This window comes from Arachis stenosperma, chromosome 7 (genome assembly GCF_014773155.1).
Source record: "Arachis stenosperma cultivar V10309 chromosome 7, arast.V10309.gnm1.PFL2, whole genome shotgun sequence".
Lineage (NCBI taxonomy): Eukaryota > Viridiplantae > Streptophyta > Magnoliopsida > Fabales > Fabaceae > Arachis > Arachis stenosperma.
This window is the reverse complement of record NC_080383.1, coordinates 24,547,306-24,564,847: the sequence shown is the minus strand read 5'-3', so window position 1 is coordinate 24,564,847 and position 17,542 is coordinate 24,547,306. Positions and strand designations below refer to the sequence as shown.

At 40.4% G+C, this 17,542-nt stretch overlaps 2 non-coding genes across 2 annotated transcripts; both read right to left on the bottom strand.

Annotated features, from left to right (window-relative positions):
• Positions 1-561: 561 nt before the first annotated feature.
• On the bottom strand, positions 562-669 carry LOC130942869 (small nucleolar RNA R71). Its single transcript, XR_009071415.1, has one exon. It is a non-coding gene; the product is annotated as a small nucleolar RNA R71 (small nucleolar RNA).
• Positions 670-13,962: 13,293 nt separating this feature from the next.
• LOC130942401 (small nucleolar RNA R71) lies at positions 13,963-14,070 on the bottom strand. The gene has a single exon (XR_009070971.1). It is a non-coding gene; the product is annotated as a small nucleolar RNA R71 (small nucleolar RNA).
• Between the last annotated feature and the right edge of the window lie 3,472 nt (positions 14,071-17,542).

Sequence of the window (17,542 nt, the reverse complement as noted above, 5' to 3'; positions counted from 1 at the left end):
TCTTGTTCTCTTCTCTTTCATATGAGCAGGAACAAAGACAAAGGCATTCTTGTTGAAGCTGACCCTGAACCTGAAAGGACCTTGAAGCGAAAGCTAAGAGAAGCTAAGGCACAACTCTTTGTAGAGGACCTAACAGAAATCTTCAAAGAAGAAGACATGGCAGCCGAAAACAACAACAATGCAAACAATGCAAGGAAGGTGCTGGGTGACTTTACTGCACCTACTCCCGACTTCTATGGGAGAAGCATCTCTATCCCTGCCATTGGAGCAAACAACTTTGAGCTTAAGCCTCAATTAGTTTCTCTAATGCAACAGAATTGCAAGTTCCATGGACTTCCATTGGAAGATCCTCATCAGTTTTTGGCTGAGTTCTTGCAAATCTGTGACACTGTCAAGACTAATGGGGTTGACCTTGAGGTCTACAGACTTATGCTATTCCCTTTTGCTGTAAGAGACAGAGCTAGGACATGGTTGGACTCACAACCTAAAGAAAGCCTGGACTCATGGGAAAAGCTAGTCAATGCCTTCTTGGCAAAGTTCTTTCCACCTCAAAAATTGAGTAAGCTTAGAGTGGAAGTCCAAACCTTCAGACAGAAGGATGGAGAATCCCTCTATGAAGCTTGGGAAAGATACAAACAATTGATCAGAAAATGTCCTTCTGACATGCTTTCTGAATGGAGCATCATAGGTATTTTCTATGATGGTCTCTCTGAACTGTCCAAGATGTCTTTGGATAGCTCTGCTGGAGGATCTCTTCATTTGAAGAAGACGCCTACAGAAGCTCAAGAGCTGATTGAAATGGTTGCAAATAACCAATTCATGTACACTTCTGAAAGGAATCCTGTGAACAATGGGACTAATCAGAAGAAAGGAGTTCTTGAGATCGATACTCTGAATGCCATTCTGGCTCAGAACAAGATATTGACTCAACAAGTCAATTTGATTTCTCAAAGTCTGTCTGGAATGAAAAATGCACCAAGCAGTACTAAGGATGCTTCATCTGAAGAAGAAGCCTATGATCCTGAGAACCCTTCAATGGAAGAGGTGAATTACCTAGGAGAACCCTATGGAAACACCTATAATTCTTCATGGAGAAATCATCCAAATTTCTCATGGAAGGATCAACAGAGACCTCAACAAGGTTTCAACAACAATAATGGTGGAAGAAACAGGTTTAGCAATGGCAAGCCTTTTCCATCATCTTCTCAGCAACAGACAGAGAATTCTAAGCAGAACCACTCTGACTTAGCAACCATGGTCTCTGATCTAATCAAAACCACTCAAAATTTCATGACTGAAACAAGGTCCTCCATTAGAAATTTGGAGGCACAAGTGGGATAGCTGAGCAAGAAAATTACTGAACTCCCTCCTAGTACTCTTCCAAGCAATACAGAAGAAAATCCAAAAGGAGAGTGCAAGGCCATCAACATGGCCGAATTTGGAGAGGAAGGAAAGGAAGTGAACGCCACTGAGGAAGACCTCAATGGGCGTGCACTAGCCTTTAATGAGACCATTCTAAGGCTCAAAATGAGACCATTGGACTTACTTCTGCCTTTCATGAGCTCTGATGAGTATTCCTCCTCTGAAGAGGATGATATGTCACTGAAGAGCAAGTTGCTAAATACCTTGGAGCAATCATGAAGCTAAATGACAAGTTATTTGGAAATGAGACTTGGGAGAACGAACCTCCTTTGCTCACCAAAGAACTGGATGACTTGTCTAGGCAGAAATTACCTCAAAAGAGACAAGACCCTGGGAAGTTTTCACTACCTTGTACCATAGGCACCATGACCTTCAAGAAGGCTCTGTGTGACTTAGGGTCAAGTGTAAACCTCATGCCTCTCTCTGTAATGGAGAAGCTAGGGATCTTTGAGGTACAAGCTGCAAAAATCTCACTAGAGATGGCAGACAATTCAAGAAAACAAGCTTATGGACTTGTAGAGGATGTTCTGGTAAAGATTGAAGACCATTACATCCCTGCTGATTTCATAGTCCTAGAGACTGGGAAGTGCATGGATGAATCTATCATCCTTGGTAGACCCTTCCTAGCCACAGCAAAGGCTGTGATTGATGTTGATGGAGGTGAACTGATCATTCAAGTGAATGAAGAACCCCTTGTGTTTAAGGCTCAAGGATATCCCTCTGTCACCATGGAGAGGAAGCATGAAGAGCTTCTCTCAAATCAGAGTCAAACAGAGCCCCCACAGTCAACTCTAAGTTTGGTGTTGGGAGGCACAACCAAACTCTAAGTTTGGTGTTGAACCCCCACATTCAAACTCTAAGTTTGGTGTTGGGAGGTTCCAACATTGCTCTGAGAAAATGTGAGGCTCCATGAGAGCCCTCTGTCAAGCTACTGACATTAAAGAAGCGCTTGTTGGGAGGCAACCCAATGTTATATTTTATATATTTTCCTTTGTTATTTTATTTTATTTTGTAGGTTGATGATCATGAGAAGTCACAAAATCAATTGAAAAAACAAAAACAGAATGAAAAACAGGAAGAAAAACAGCACACCCTGGAGGAAGAACCTACTGGCGTTTAAACGCCAGTAAGGCTAGCAGGTGGGCGTTTAACGCCCAGTCTGGCACCATTCTGGGCGTTTAACGCCAGAAAGGGGCACCAGACTGGCGTTAAACGCCAGGAAAGGGCAAGAACCTGGCGTTAAACGCCAGAAATGGGCACCAGCCCGGCGTTTAACGCCAGAATTGGCTAAAAACGCAATTTTGCATGCCATTTGGTGCAGGGATGACTTTTTCTTGACACCTTAGGATCTGTGGACCCCACAGGATCCCCACCTACCCCACCACCCTCTCTCTTCTTCACCCATTCGCCAATCACCTCAATACCTCTTCCCCAAAAACCCTTCACCTATCAAATCCCATCTTTCTCTTCACTACTCACATCCATCCTTCATAAAACCCCACCTACCTCACCATTCAAATTCAAACCACTTTCCCTCCCAAACCCTTCCATAGCCGAACCATAACCCTTCCCCCACTCCTATATATACCCATCTTCACTCCTTCATTTTCCCACAACCTAAACACCACTTCTCCCCCTCTTTGGCCGAACACAAAGCCATTCCCTTCTTCCTCATTTCTTCTTCTTCTACTCTCTTCTTTCTTCTTTTGCTCGAGGACGAGCAAACCTTTTAAGTTTGGTGTGGTAAAAGCAGTACTTTTTGTTTTTCCATAACCATTTATGGCATCCAAGGCCGGAGAAACCTCTAGAAAGAGGAAAGGGAAGGCAAAAGCTTCCACCTCCGAGTCATGGGAGATGGAGAGATTCATCTCAAGGGTGCATCAAGACCACTTCTATGAAGTTGTGGCCTTGAAGAAGGTGATCCCCGAGGTCCCTTTTTCACTCAAAAAGAGTGAATATCCGGAGATCCGACATGAGATCTGGTGGACGAAATTGTGATCAACAATATTGGGTCTTTGGTATGTGCACAAAAACTAACTCAGCACTTTCTTTCCACAATCTCGTTCAACTAACCAGCAAGTGTACTGGGTCGTCCAAGTAATAAACCTTACGTGAGTAAGGGTCGATCCCACAGAGATTGTTGGTATGAAGCAAGCTATGGTCACCTTGTAAATCTCAGTTAGGCAGTTTAAATTGGTTTATGGGTTCGGAAATTAATAATAATAAGAAAATAGATGAAATAATAAAAAGGATAGAACACTTATGCAGATTCATTGGTGAAAATTTCAGATAAGCATATGGAGGTACTGTAAGGCTCAAGGACGCCTGCTCTCCTACTGCTTCAACTCAATTCTTCTTACTCCTTTCCATGGCAAGCTGTATGTAGGGCATCACCGTTGTCAGTGGCTACATCCCATCCTCTCAGTGAAAATGGTCCTCTGCGGCTGTCACTCGCATGGCTAATCATCTGTCGGTTCTCAATCAGGTTGGAATAGAATCCATTGATTCTTTTGCGCTTGTCATCACGCCCAGCCTTCAGGAGTTTGAAGCTCGTCACAGTCATTCAATCCTAGAATCCTACTCGGAATACCATAGACAAGGTTTAGACTTTCCGGATTCTCATGAATGCCGCCATCTATCTAACTTATACCACGAAGATTCTGTTGGGGAATCTAAGAGATACGCATTCAAGCTCTGTTGCATGTAGAACGGAAGTGGTTGTCAATCACGCGCGTTCATAAGTGAGAATGATAATGAGGGTTATCTAATCATCACATTCATCATGTTTTTGGGTGCGAATGAATATCTTGGAATAAGAATAAGAGAGAATTGAATAAAAGAAAATAGAACTGCATTAATACTTGAGGTACAGCAGAGCTCCACACCCTTAATCTATGGTGTGCAGAAACTCCACCGTTGAAAATACATAAGTAAAAGGTTCAGGCATGGCCGAATGGCCAGCCCTCAAAACGTGATCACAGGATTCAAAATACAATCCAGGATGATAGTATGATAGTAAAAAGTTCTATTTATAATAAACTAGCTCCTAGGGTTTACATGAGTAAGTAATTGATGCATAAATCCACTTCCGGGGCCCACTTGGTGTATGCTTGGGCTGAGCTTGATCAATCCACGAGCTGAGGCTTCTCTTGGAGTTGAACTCCAAGTTATGACATGTTTTGGGCGTTCAACTCCGGATCATGACGTTTTTCTGGCGTTTAACTCCAGACACCAGCATGAACTTGGCGTTCAACACCAAGTTACGTCGTCAATTTCCGAATAAAGTATGGACTATTATATATTGCTGGAAAGCCCTGGATGTCTAATTTCCAACGCCGTTGAGAGCGCGCCATTTGGTGTTCTGTAGCTCCAGAAAATCCATTTCGAGTGCAGGGAGGTCAGAATCCAACAGCATCAGCAGTCCTTTTTGTCAGCCTTTTTCAGAGTTTTGCTCAAATCCCTCAATTTCAGTCAGAATTTACCTGAAATCACAGAAAAACACACAAACTCATAGTAAAGTCCAGAAATGTGAATTTAACATAAAAACTAAGGAAAACATCCCTAAAAGTAGCTTGAACTTACTAAAAACTACCTAAAAACAATGCCAAAAAGCGTATAAATTATCCGCTCATCACAACACCAAACTTAAATTGTTGCTTGTCCCCAAGCAACTGAAAATCAAATAGGAGAAAAAGAAGAGAATATACTATAAATTCCAGAATATCAATGAATATTAATTATAATTAGATGAGCGGGACTTGTAACTTTTTGCTTCTGAACAGTTTTGGCATCTCACTTTTTCCTTTGAAGTTTAGAATGATTGGCTTCTCTGAGAACTTCGAATTTTGGATAGAGTTATTGACTTTCCTAGTTTAAGCATGTTGATTCTTGAACACAGCTACTTATGAGTCTTGGCCGTGGCCCTAAGCATTTTGTTTTCCAGTATTACCACCGGATACATAAATACCACAGACACATAACTGGGTGAACCTTTTCAGATTGTGACTTAGCTTTGCTAAAGTCCCCAGTTAGTGGTGTCCAGAGCTCTTAAGCACACTCTTTTGCCTTGGATCACGACTTTAACCACTTAGTCTCAAGCTTTTTACTTGGACCTTCATGACATAAGCACATGGTTAGGGACAGCTTGATTTAGCTGCTTAGGCCTGGATTTTATTTCCTTGGGCCCTCCTATCCATTGATGCTCAAAGCCTTGGATCCTTTTTACCCTTGCCTTTTGGTTTTAAGGGCTATTGGCTTTTTCTACTGCTCCTTCTTTTTCTATATACTCTTTTTTTTTCGAATGCTTTTTCTTTTTCACTGCTTTTTCTTGCTTCAAGAATCAATTTCATGATTTTTTTCAGATCATCAATAACATTTCTCTTTGTTCATCATTCTTTCAAGAGCCAACAATTTTAACATTCATAAACAACAAGATCAAAAGACAAATGCACTGTTCAAGCATTCATTCAGAAAACAAAAAGTATTGTCACCACATCAATATAATTAAATTAATTTCAAGGATAAATTCGAAATTCATGTACTTCTTGTTCTTTTGAATTAAAACATTTTTCTTTTAAGAGAGGTGAAGGATTAATGGAATTTATTCATAGCTTTAAGGCATGGTTACATACTAATGATCATGAAGTAAAGACACAAAACATAGATAAACACAACATTAAAAACCGAAAAGCAGAAAGAAATAAGAACAAGGAATGAATCCACCTTTAGTGGCGTCTTCTTCTTGAAGGACCAATGATGTTCTTAAGCTCTTCTATGTCCCTTCCTTGCCTTTGTTGCTCCTCCCTCATTGCTCTTTGATCTTCTCTTATTTCTTGGAGAATGATGGAGTGCTCATGATGTTCCACCCTTAATTGTTCCACATTGTGACTCAAATCTTCTAAGGAGGTGTTGAGTTGCTCCCAATAATTGTTTGGGGGAAAGTGCATCCCTTGGGGCATCTCAGGAATTTGTTGATGATGAGCTTCCTCATGCACTTCTTGAGGGCCGTGAGAAGCTTCTCTTGCTTGCTCCATCCTTTTCTTGGTGATGGGCTTGTCTTCTTCAATAGAGACATCTCCTTCTATGATAACTCCAGCTGAGTAACATAGATGGCAAATAAGGTGAGGAAAAGCTAGCCGTGCCATAGGTGAGGGCTTGTCGGCTATTTTGTAGATTTCATTGGAGATGACCTCATGAACTTCTACTTCCTCTCCAATCATGATGCTATGGATCATGATGGCCCGATCCACAGTAACTTCAGATGGGTTGCTAGTAGGAATGATAGAGCCTTGAATGAACTCCAACCATCCTCTAGCTATAGGCTTGAGGTCCAGTCTTCTTAGTTGGACTGGCTTGCCCTTGGAATCTATTCTCCACTGAGCTCCTTCCACACAAATGTCCATAAGGACTTGGTCCAACCTTTGATTAAAGTTGACCCTCCTAGTGTAGGGGCGTTCATCAACTTGCATCATAGGCAAGTGAAACGCCAACCTCACATTTTCCGGACTGAAATCCAAGTATTTCCCCCTAACCATTGTGAGATAATTCTTTGGACTCGGGTTCATACCTTGGTCATGGTTCCTAGTGATCTATGCATTGGCATAGAACTCTTGAACCATTAAGATCCCGACTTGTTGCATGGGGTTGGTTAAGACTTCCCAACCTCTTCTTCGAATTTCATGTCGGATCTCCGGATACTCATTTTTCTTGAGCTTGAAAGGGACCTCAGGGATCACCTTCTTCTTTGCCACAACATCATAGAAGTGGTCTTGATGGCTCTTGGAGATGAATCTTTCCATCTCCCATGACTCGGAGGTGGAAGCTTTTGCCTTCCCTTTTCCTTTTCTAGAGGATACTCCGGCCTTAGGTGCCATTGGTAATGGAAAAACAAAAAGCTTATGCTTTTACCACACCAAACTTAAATTTTGCTCGTCCTCGAGCAAAAAAAGAAAAGAAGAGTAGAAGAAGAAAATATGGTAGAGAGGGAGAGAGGTAGGTTCGGCTATGTGGGAGAAGAAGGTGTAGTGTTGTGTGAAAATGAAGGAGAAGGGAAGGGTTTTTATAGGGAGAGGGGAGGGTGGGTGTTCGGCCAAATTGGGTGGGAATGGGTGGGAAATTGAATTTGAATTTTATGAAGGTAGGTGGGGTTTATGGGGAAGAGTGGGGTGATGTGAATGGTGAATGGGGGAATTGGGAAGAGGAATTGAGGTGATTGGTGATGGGTGTTGGGAAGTGTGACATGGGGAGTAGAAAGAATGAGATTTAGGATTAGGAGAGTGTGATTAGGATTAAAAGGTAAGGTGGGAATATGGTAGGTGGGGATCCTGTGGGGTCCACAGATCCTGAGGTGTAAAGAAATATCATTCCTTCACCATATAGGCATGTAAAATGCCTTCATGCATCATTCTGGCGTTCAAACGCCCATTGATGCACGTTCTGGGCGTTCAACGCCCATGTAATGCATGTTTCTGGCGTTGAACGCCAGTTTCATGCTTGTTACTGGCGTTCAGCGCCAGCTTTTCTCCTCTAGGCACATTCCTGGCGTTCAACGCCAGGATGTTGCTTGTTTCTGGCGTTCAGCGCCAGAATGGTGCTCTGTTCTGGCGTTGAACGCCAGCCAGATGCATCTTACTGGCGTTGAACGCCAGCCTGTGCGTCCTCCAGGGTGTGTATTTTTTTTTTCTTCTGCTGTTTTTGATTCTGTTTTTAATTTTTTTGATTTTTTCGTGACTCCTCATGATCATGTACCTAATAAAACACAAAATAACAAAAAAAATAGAATAAAATAAAATTAGATAAATAAAAATTGGGTTGCCTCCCAACAAGCGCTTCTTTAATGTCAATAGCTTGACAGTGGCTCTCATGGAGTCACAAGGTGCTCAGGTCAATGTTGTATAGTTGTCCACACCAAACTTAGAGTGTGGATATAGGATTTTAACACCAAACTTAGAGTTTGGTTGTGGCCTCCCAACACCAAACTTAGAGTTTGACTGTGGGGGCTCTTCTTGACTCTGAACTGAGAGAAGCTCTTCATGCTTACTCTCTTTTGTCACAGAGGGATGGCCATATGCCTTAAACACAAGGTATTCCCCATTCAATTGAAGGACTAATTCTCCTCTGTTGACATCTATCACAGCTTCTGCTGTGGCTAGGAAAGGTCTTCCAAGGATGATACATTCATCATCTTCCTTCCTAGTGTCTAGGATTATGAAATCAGTAGGGATGTAAAGGCCTTCAACCTTTACTAGAACGTCCTCTACTAACCCATAAGCTTGTCTCAATGACTTGTCTGCCAATTGCAATGAGAACAAGGCAGGCTGTACCTCAATGATCCCCAGCTTCTCCGTTACAGAGAGTGGCATAAGATTTATCCCTGACCCCAGATCACACAGAGCTTTTTCAAAGATCATGGTGCCTATGGTACAAGGTATTAAGAACTTGCCAGGATCTTGTTTCTTTTGAGGTAGAGTTTTCTGAATCCAAGAATCCAGTTCATTAATGAGCAAGGGAGGTTCACTTTCCCAAGTCTCATTACCAAATAACTTGGCATTCAGCTTCATGATAGCTCCTAAATATTGAGCAACTTGCTCTCCAATTACATCTTCATCCTCTTCAGAGGAAGAATAGTCTTCAGAGCTCATGAATGGCAGAAGGAGATTCAATGGAATCTCTATGGTCTCTATGACCCTCAGGTTCCTTTGGATCCTTAATAGGAAACTCCTTCTTGCTTGAGGGACGTCCCAGGAGGTCTTCCTCACTAGGATTTTCGTCCTTCTCCTCCCTTGTGCATTCGGCCATATTGACTATGTCAATGTCCTTGCACTCTCCTTTTGGATTCTCTTCTGTATTGCTTGGGAGAATACTGGAGGATTTCAATGACTTTCTTACTCAGCTGGCCCACTTGTGCCTCCAGATTTCTAATGGAGGATCTTGTTTCATTCATGAAACTGAAAGTGGCCTTTGACAGATCAGAGACTACATTGGCCAAATTAGAAGTGTTTTGTTCGGAATTCTCTGTCTGTTGCTGAGAAGATGATGGATATGGCTTGCTATTGCCCAGCCTGTTGCGTCCACCATTGTTAAAGCCTTGTTGAGGCTTTTGTTGATCCTTCCAGGAGAAATTTGGATGATTTCTCCATGATGAGTTATAGGTGTTTCCATAAGGTTCACCCATGTAATTAACCTCTGTCATGGCAGGGTTCTCAGGATCATAAGCTTCTTCAGAAGCTACCTCTCTAGTACTGTTGGATGCATGTTGCAATCCATTCAGATTTTGAGAGATCATGTTGACCTGTTGAGTCAACACTTTGTTCTGAGCCAATATGGCATTCAGAGCATCAATTTCAAGAACTCCTTTCTTCTGAGGTATCCCATTGTTGACAGAATTCCTCTCAGAAGTGTACATGAACTGGTTATTTGCAACCATGTCAATGAGTTCTTGAGCCTCTTCAGGCGTTTTCTTCAGGTGAATAGATCCACCTGCAGAATGATCCAGTGACATTTTCGAAAATTCAGAGAGACCATAATAGAATATATCTAATATGGTCCATTCTGAGAACATGTCAGATGGACATCTCTTGGTCAGCTGCTTGTATCTTTCCCAAGCTTCATAGAAGGATTCACCATCTTTTTGTTTAAAGGTTTGCACATCCACTCTCAGCTTGCTCAGCTTTTGAGGAGGAAAGAATTTATCCAAGAAGGCAGTGACCAGCTTATCCCATGAGTCCAGGCTATCCTTGGGTTGTGAATCCAACCATATTCTAGCTCTGTCTCTTACAGCAAAAGGGAAAAGCATGAGTCTGTAGACCTCAGGATCAACTCCATTCGTCTTTACAGTCTCACAGATCTGCAAGAACTCAGTTAAAAATTGGTAAGGATCTTCAGATGGAAGTCCATAAAACTTGCAGTTTTGTTGCATTAAAGCAACTAGCTGAGGTTTCAGCTCAAAGTTATTGGCTCCAATGGCAGGAATGGAGATGCTTCTTCCATCAAACTTGGACGTTGGCTTTGTGAAGTCACCAAGCATTCTCCTTGCATTATTATTATTATTTTCGGCTGCCATCTCCTTCTCTTGTTCGAAAATTTCTGAAAGGTTGTTTCTGGATTGTTGTAATTTAGCTTCTCTTAATTTTCTCTTCAGAGTCCTTTCAGGTTCTGGATCAATTTCAACAAGAGTGCCTTTATCCTTGTTCCTGCTCATATGAAAGAGAAGAAAACAAGAAAAGAAAGGGGAATCCTCTATGTCACAGTATAGAGATTCCTTTATGTTAGTAGAAAAAGAAAGGGGTAGAAGAATGAAGGAGAGGGTTCGGATTTTTGAATGAAGAGAGGTGAAGAGAAGTGTTAGTAATTAAATAATTAAATAGAAGAAGAGAAGAGGAGGGAGAATTCGAAAATAATTTTGAAAAGGAGTTAGTGATTTTCGAAAATTAAAGAGAAAATATAATTGAAATTAAAATTTAAAACAATTAATTAATTAAAAAGAATTTTTGAAAAAGAGAGAGGTATTTTTGAAAATTAAAGAGGGAAAAGTAGTTAGGTGGTTTTGAAAGAGATAAGAAACAAACAAAAAGTTAGTTAGTTGATTGAAAAAGATTTGAAATCAAATTTTAAAAAGATAAGAAGAAAAGAAGTTAGATAAGATATTTTGAAATCAAATTTTGAAAAAGATAAAATTTTTGAAAAAGATCAAGTAAAAGATAAAAAGATTTAATTCAAAAATTTTGAAATTATTTACTTTACTAACAAGAAACTACAAGATAAGATTCTAGAACTTAAAGATTGAACCTTTCTTAACAAGAAAGTAACAAACTTCAAATTTTTGAACCAATCACATTAATTATTAGTGAATTTTCGAAAATTAGATGTAAAGATAAGAAAAATATTTTAAAAATAATTTGAAATTTTCAAAAATTATATAGAAAAATGAAAAAGATATGATTTTTGAAAAAGATTTTAAAAAGATAAGATTTTTAAAATTGAAATTTTGACTTGACTTGTAAGAAACAACTAATTTTAAAAATTTTTGACTAAGTCAACTCAAATTTTCGAAAATTTGGAGGGAAATAAGGAAAAGATATTTTTTTGATTTTTGAATTTTTAAAGATGAGAGAGAAAAACAACAAAAAATACTCAATGCATAAAATTTTTAGATCAAAACAATGAATGCATGTAAGAATGCTATGAATGTCAAGATGAACACCAAGAACACTTTGAAGATCATGATGAACATCAAGAACATAATTTTAAAAAAAAATTTTGATGCAAAGAAAACATGCAAGACACCAAACTTAGAAATTTTTCATGCTTGGAAAATATGAATGCAAAGATGCACATGAAAAACAAGAAAAGACACAAAACAAGAAAACATCAAGATCAAACAAGAAGACTTATCAAGAACAACTTGAAGATCATGAAGAACACTATGAATGCATGGAATTTTCGAAAAATGCAAGAAAATTTTAAAAGCATGCAATTGACACCAAACTTAAAAATTGACTCAAGACTCAAACAAGAAACACAAAATATTTTTTTTATTTTTATGATTTTCTTTTTTTTTGTATTTTTATTAATTTTTTTTCGAAAATAATGTTAGGAAAAACGAAAAAGAAAAGAAAAATTTTGAAAAAAGATTTTTGAAAAGAAAATTACCTAATCTGAGCAACAAGATGAACCGTCAGTTGTCCATACTCGAACAATCCCCGGCAACGGCGCCAAAAACTTGGTGGACGAAATTGTGATCAACAATATTGGGTCTTTGGTATGTGCACAAAAACTAACTCAGCACTTTCTTTCCACAATCTCGTTCAACTAACCAGCAAGTGTACTGGGTCGTCCAAGTAATAAACCTTACGTGAGTAAGGGTCGATCCCACAGAGATTGTTGGTATGAAGCAAGCTATGGTCACCTTGTAAATCTCAGTTAGGCAGTTTAAATTGGTTTATGGGTTCGGAAATTAATAATAATAAGAAAATAGATGAAATAATAAAAAGGATAGAACACTTATGCAGATTCATTGGTGGGAATTTCAGATAAGCATATGGAGATACTGTATGGCTCAAGGACGCCTGCTCTCCTATTGCTTCAACTCAATTCTTCTTACTCCTCTCCATGGCAAGCTGTATGTAGGGCATCACCGTTGTCAGTGGCTACATCCCATCCTCTCAGTGAAAATGGTCCTCTGCGGCTGTCACTCGCATGGCTAATCATCTGTCGGTTCTCAGTCAGGTTGGAATAGAATCTATTGATTCTTTTGCGCTTGTCATCACGCCCAGCCTTCAGGAGTTTGAAGCTCGTCACAATCATTCAATCCTAGAATCCTACTCGGAATACCATAGACAAGGTTTAGACTTTCCGGATTCTCATGAATGCCGCCATCTATCTAACTTATACCACGAAGATTCTGTTGGGGAATCTAAGAGATACGCATTCAAGCTCTGTTGCATGTAGAACGGAAGTGGTTGTCAATCACGCGCGTTCATAAGTGAGAATGATAATGAGGGTTATCTAATCATCACATTCATCATGTTCTTGGGTGCGAATGAATATCTTGGAATAAGAATAAGAGAGAATTGAATAAAAGAAAATAGAACTGCAATAATACTTGAGGTACAGCAGAGCTCCACACCCTTAATCTATGGTGTGCAGAAACTCCACCGTTGAAAATACATAAGTAAAAGGTTCAGGCATGGCCGAATAGCCAGCCCCCATGATCTGAGAACTATGCGTCCCAAGATGTCAAATACATTAGTTAAATGTTCTATTTATAATAAACTAGCTCCTAGGGTTTACATGAGTAAGTAATTGATGCATAAATCTACTTCCGGGGCCCACTTGGTGTATGTTTGGGCTGAGCTTGATCAATCCACGAGCTGAGGCTTCTCTTGGAGTGGAACTCCGAGTTATGACGTGTTTTGGGCGTTCAACTCCGGATCATGACGTTTTTCTGGCGTTTAACTCCAGACAGCAGCATGTACTTGGCGTTCAACGCCAGGTTACGTCGTCAATTTCCGAATAAAGTATGGACTATTATATATTGCTGGAAAGCTCTGGATGTCTACTTTCCAAAGCCATTGAGAGAGCGCCATTTGGAGTTCTGTAGCTCCAGAAAATCCATTTTGAGTGCAGGGAGGTCAGATTCCAATAGCATCAGCAGTCCTTTTGTCAGCCTTTTTCAGAGTTTTGCTCAAGTCCCTCAATTTCAGCCAGAATTTACCTGAAATCACAGAAAAACACACAAACTCATAGTAAAGTCCAGAAATGTGAATTTAACATAAAAACTAATGAAAACATCCCTAAAAGTAGCTTGAACTTACTAAAAACTACTTAAACACAATGCCAAAAAGCGTATAAATTATCCGCTCATCAACTGTCAAGACTAATGGGGTTGACCCTGAGGTCTATAGACTTATGCTATTCCCTTTTACTGTAAGAGATAGAGCTAGGGCATGGTTGGACTCACAACCTAAAGAAAGCCTGGACTCATGGGAAAAGCTAGTCAATGCCTTCTTGGCAAAGTTCTTTCCACCTCAAAAATTGAGTAAGCTTAGAGTGGAAGTCCAAACCTTCAGACAGAAGGATGGAGAATCCCTCTATGAAGCTTGGGAAAGATACAAACAATTGATCAAAAAATGTCCTTCTGACATGCTTTCTGAATGGAGCATCATAGGTATTTTCTATGATGGTCTCTCTGAACTACCCAAGATGTCTTTGGATAGCTCTGCTGGAGGATCTCTTCATTTGAAGAAGACACCTACAGAAGCTCAAGAGCTGATTAAAATGGTTGCAAATAACCAATTCATGCACACTTCTGAAAGGAATCCTGTGAACAATGGGACAAATCAGAAGAAAGGAGTTCTTGAGATTGATGCTCTGAATGCCATTCTGGCTCAGAACAAGATATTGACTCAACAAGTCAATTTGATCTCTCAAAGTCTGTCTGGAATGCAAAATGCACCAAGCAGTACTAAGGATGCTTCATCTGAAGAAGAAGCCTATGATCCTGAGAACCCTTCAATGGAAGAGGTGAATTACCTAGGAGAACCCTATGGAAACACCTATAATTCTTCATGGAGAAATCACCCAAATTTCTCATGGAAGAATCAAGAAAGACCTCAACAAGGTTTTAACAACAATAATGGTGGAAGAAACAGGTTTAGCAATGGCAAGCCTTTTCCATCATCTTCTCAGCAACAGACAGAGAATTCTAAGCAGAACCCCTCTGACTTAGCAACTATGGTCTCTGATCTAATCAAAACCACTCAAAGTTTCATGACTGAAACAAGGTCCTCCATTAGGAATTTGGAGGCACAAGTGGGACAGCTGAGCAAGAAAGTTACTGAACTCCCTCCTAGTACTCTCCCAAGCAATACAGAAGAAAATCCAAAAGGAGAGTGCAAGGCCATCAACATGGCCGAATTTGGAGAGGAAGGAGAGGAAGTGAACGCCACTGAGGAAGACCTCAGTGGGCGTGCACTGACCTCCATTGAGTTCCCCAATGAGGAACCATGGGAATCTGAAGCTCAAAATGAGACCATAGAGATTCCATTGGACTTACTTCTGCCTTTCATGAGCTCTGATGAGTATTCTTCCTCTGAAGAGGATGAGTATGTCACTGAAGAGCAAGTTGCTAAATACCTTGGAGCAATCATGAAGCTAAATGACAAGTTATTTGGAAATGAGACTTGGGAGAATGAACCTCCTTTACTCACCAAAGAACTGGATGACTTGTCTAGGCAGAAATTACCTCAAAAGAGACAAGATCCTGGGAAGTTTTCAATACCTTGTACCATAGGCACCATGACCTTCAAGAAGGCTCTGTGTGACTTAGGGTCAAGTGTAAACCTCATGCCTCTCTCTGTAATGGAGAAGCTAGGGATCTTTGAGGTGCAAGCTGCAAGAATCTCATTAGAGATGGCAGACAACTCAAGAAAACAAGCTCATGGACTTGTAGAGGATGTTTTGGTGAAGATTGAAAACCATTACATCCCTGCTGATTTCATAGTCCTAGAGACTGGGAGGTGCATGGATGAAACCATCATCCTTGGCAGACCCTTCCTAGCCACAGCAAAGTCTGTGATTGATGTTGATAGAGGAGAGTTGATCATTCAAGTGAATGAAGAATCCTTGGTGTTTAAAGCTCAAGGATATCCCTCTGTCATCATGGAGAGGAAGCATGAAGAGCTTCTCTCAAAACAGAGCCAAACAGAGCCCCCACAGTCAAACTCTAAGTTTGGTGTTGGGAGGCCACAACCAAACTCTAAGTTTGGTGTTGAACCCCCACATTCAAACTCTAAGTTTGGTGTTGGGAGGTTCCCACATTGCTCTGATCATTTGTGAGGCTCCATGAGAGCCATCTGTCAAGCTACTGACATTAAAGAAGCGCTTGTTGGGAGGCAACCCAATGTTATATTTTATCCATTTTTCTTTTGTTATTTTATGTTTTTTTGTAGGTTGATGATCATGAGAAGTAACAAAATCAATTGAAAAAGCAAAAACAGAATGAAAAACAGGAAGAAAAATAGCACACCCTAGAGGAAGAACTTACTGGCGTTTAAACGCCAGTAAGGCTAGCAGGTGGGCGTTTAACGCCCAGTCTGGCACCATTCTGGGCGTTTAACGCCAGAAAGGGGCACCAGACTGGCGTTAAACGCCAGAAAAGGGCAAGAACCTGGCGTTAAACGCCAGAAATGGGCACCAGCCCGGCGTTTAACGCCAGAATTGGCTCAAAACACGTTTTTGCATGCCATTTAGTGCAGGGATGACTTTTCCTTGACACCTCAGGATCTGTGGACCCCACAGGATCTCCACCAACCCCACCACCCTCTCTCTTCTTCACCCATTCACCAATCACCTCAACACCTCTTTCCCAAAAACCCCCCACCTATCAAATCCCACTATCATCTTCACTCTTTCATTTTCACACACCCTAAACACCACTTCTCCCCCTCTTTGGCCGAACACAAAGCCATTCCCTTCTTCCTCATTTCTTCTTCTTCTACTCTCTTCTTTCTTCTTTTGCTCGAGGACGAGCAAACCTTTTAAGTTTGGTGTGGTAAAAGCAGTGCTTTTTGTTTTTCCATAACCATTTATGGCATCCAAGGCCGGAGAAACCTCTAAAAAGAGGAAAGGGAAGGCAAAAGCTTTCACCTCCGAGTCATGGGAGATGGAGAGATTCATCTCAAGGGTGCATCAAGACCACTTCTATGAAGTTGTGGCCATGAAGAAGGGTCAACTTTGATCAAAGGTTGGATCAAGTCCTCACAGACATTTGTGAAGAGGGCGCTCAATGGAAGAGAGATTCAAGAGGAAAGCCGGTTCAACTGAGAAGGCATGACCTCAAGCCCATCACTAAGAAAAAGATGGAGCAAACAAGAGACCCCTCTCATCATGAGATCCCTGAGATTCATCTCAAGGGATGCACTTTCCTCCACAAGACTATTGGGAGCAACTGAACACCTCCCTAGGAGAATTGAGTTCCAACATGGGACAACTAAGGGTGGAGCACCAAGAACATTCCATCCTCCTCCATGAAATTAGAGAAGATCAAAGAATCATGAGAGAGGAGCAACAAAGACAAGGAAGAGACATTGAGGAGCTCAAGCACTCCATAAGACCTTCAAGAGGAAGAACAAGCCGCCATCACTAAGGTGGACCCGTTCTTTAATCTCCTTGTTCTTCATTTTCCTGTTTTTTTTCGAAAATTTATGCTTATGTTTGTCCATGTTTGTGTCTTATGATCATTAGTGTCTTAGTGTCTATGCCTTAAAGTTATGAATGTCCTATGAATCCATCACCTCTCTTAAATGAAAACTGTTTTTATCACAAAAGAACAAGAAGTACAGGATTTCGAATTCATCTTTAAAACTAGCTTAATTAGTTTGATGTGGTGACAATACTTTTTGTTTTCTGAATGTATGCTTGAACAGTGCATATGTCTTTTGAATTTGTTGTTCATGAATGTTAAAATTGTTGGCTCTTGAAAGAATGATGAAAAAGGAGAAATGTTACTGAGGATCTGAAAAATCATAAAAATGATTCTTGAAGCAAGAAAAAGCAGTGAATACAAAAAAAAAAGAGAGAAAGAGAAAAACGAAAAAAAAAAGAAAAAAGAAAGAAAAAG